Below are 2525 nucleotides of genomic sequence, written 5' to 3'. Positions count from 1 at the left end.
CAAGAGCAAATGGAGAAGGTATAAAGAGAGAAGAGAGAGGTAGGAATCCATCCTTAGGACTTCTTGGGAAGGCTTAGACGAATTCATGAGCCTTAGGGGGTTTATATAGGTGTAAAGATTAGGGTTTTAGTCCTTATCCTTATCTAATTGCTTGCCCACCAAGCAACCATAAGATAAGTCTTAGAAACCCTTATCCTAGTCGAATTCTAAGGCATTATCTCCTTTAATTCGTTCACCCTATATTTAAGATAATCCTTACCTTATTTTGTAACTATCACATAATTACAATTCAGCCCCTCTAGTTTAATTAATTACACTTGATCACAAAATTAATTCTTAATTAATTATTGACCAATATTAATTAAACAAATATGATTTCTCCTTTAATATATTATTCATATAACATATTAATAAATCATAATAACCTCTCTCTCTATTTATTTCTCCAATCAAGTTGCTTTGGTGAAGGCAACCCAAAAGGACCATGCACCATCGGGTCAAGTACATACCAAAATAGTTATGGACTTAGACACTAATCCAACATATTCATCACTGAAGACTTAAAATTATTAAATCCTGTTATTTTTATTCCACAATATTTCATTTAACCCTTTCACAAGTTTTCATTATTATCAAATTTTCTATAGTTTTATCAAACAGAATCTTGGGTACCTTTCCAAGATGACAATGAAAGACTCTGAGAATAATTTCATGTTAAGTGCATCATGAAATTTCTATCACCATTCACCATGTCAATTGAAGCGAACTATTCCAGTTCCACCATCTCCCCCAATGATAGTTTTACAATCAAAGCTCCTATCTTTTGGTTGAAGTTTTTAATCCTTTTGGTCCCCCGAATCAGAATCACATCATTTCCTTGGTGATGCAACCATGCAAGTGCTAATCATGTTTACATTCGTTTTTATAAAACAAACAACCATTTCTCTTCATAGTAATATCGATATGGAATGTTATAGATATTAATTTTATATTTTTAACTCCAACAATACATAAAAGTTTATTTATAGTATTTATGGTTTATTTTTAATCAACACAGCCTAATCTATGTTCCTTTTAAATTATTGTCTTGGTGTCTATATAAGTATAATCAGGAATTTAAATGAACTTAAACACCTTGTAAAAAAATTTCTACCTATGGTATTGTTTAAAGAAAAAGAATACCACATATCATTATGGGTTTCTCTACAAAATATATACTCGAATGAATTAATATTAAACAACATTTGTTATCATTATGGGTTTGTATTATTATGTAACATAAATATCGGAAAAAGAAGATACTAAAAGGAGCAAAACATGGAAATAGGAATAATTTCATCTTCCAAATCTCTTGTCCATAATGACCACTAATTTTGTACTGATGTAATTGGATGAACAACATGAGCCCTCGTAATTGTTGAAACAGATGATTCTGATAAGCTTATGTACTTCACAGCCACAAAAAGTGTTAAGAAAAAGCTCAATCTTTCCATGTCTGAAATACAACTTCATATAGAAAAAAGAACCAAACTAAGTAGTAAGTTGAATATGTAGCTTTGATAGAGTAAACGATGCTTGAATAATCAGTTTAATGATGACAAAGGAGGGTGTAAACATTTCATCAAACACCTGTGGTGCAACACCACACAACATTTCAACTAATACAATCAATTAAGTGTATTGACCAAATATGAACTATTGAAGGTGGAAAGAAAATCTATTTATCAACGCAAATGCAAATTGTTGGTGAATATTATTGTCTACCTTATGTCTAGGTTGTGCTATAGAGGAAAATTGTAGAACTACATCAAATTGTCGACAAAACCCGATCTGCAATTCATCAAAGAAAGCTACAAATAAGATTTATATATAAATAATCACAAAAAAGGAAAAAGAGTATGGAGTCGCATAACTTGAAAAAAATGGATACATTTAAACCAATATTAGTCATGGATATGATTTACTGACCTCGTCGTTTGGCATAAAACCTGTATCCTATTGCATCCTTTTATTCTGTCTCAAAATCCAGCTAAAACCCAAGAGGAATTTCGAACCAACAGTTAGGTATTTAGACATTGGGGCAGCAGGAAGAGGCAAAATCGTGAATTTCTCTTCTTTCTTTGCTCATAGTGAAATTATAGGCCGTGGCGGGCTGGTTTACCCAAAATTGGTAAATCCTAAACGAAAACTGAAGAAGAATACGAGAAAAAAATCACCTAAAACGGAACCGACGACTTGTAATCAACCTTCGAAAGCTTGGTTGACGGTAGGTAGAACTTTGAAAGTGGAATATGGAGAACACATGAGAAATCTGAAGAACTGATATTTAGAGCGAAGCGGGGATATCTGAGATTAACCACAGCCGGGTGAACTACTAATCCAAAGAACAGTACCCTGGTTCAAGTACTGTTCCTAACTTTGAACATCTTTAATAGTATATATATATATATATATATATATATATATATATATATATATATATATCGTTCAATGATGAATTAATTTATAGTTAGAATTTGAGCTTT

The 2525-nt window shown here is 31.6% G+C and overlaps 1 long non-coding RNA gene across 1 annotated transcript; it reads right to left on the bottom strand.

The window, feature by feature from the left end:
- Positions 1-1277: 1277 nt before the first annotated feature.
- On the bottom strand, positions 1278-2240 carry LOC145059020 (uncharacterized). The gene is made up of 3 exons (XR_013686599.1): positions 1969-2240; positions 1765-1830; positions 1278-1506 (listed from the first exon to the last, which is right to left on the bottom strand). It is a non-coding gene; the product is annotated as an uncharacterized LOC145059020 (long non-coding RNA).
- Between the last annotated feature and the right edge of the window lie 285 nt (positions 2241-2525).

This window comes from Lactuca serriola, chromosome 6 (assembly GCF_051521515.1).
Source record: "Lactuca serriola cultivar US96UC23 chromosome 6, Lser_US96UC23_V15, whole genome shotgun sequence".
In the NCBI taxonomy this organism is placed as follows: domain Eukaryota; kingdom Viridiplantae; phylum Streptophyta; class Magnoliopsida; order Asterales; family Asteraceae; genus Lactuca; species Lactuca serriola.
Note: the sequence above shows the minus strand (reverse complement) of the source record. Positions and strands in the feature narration are given on the sequence as shown.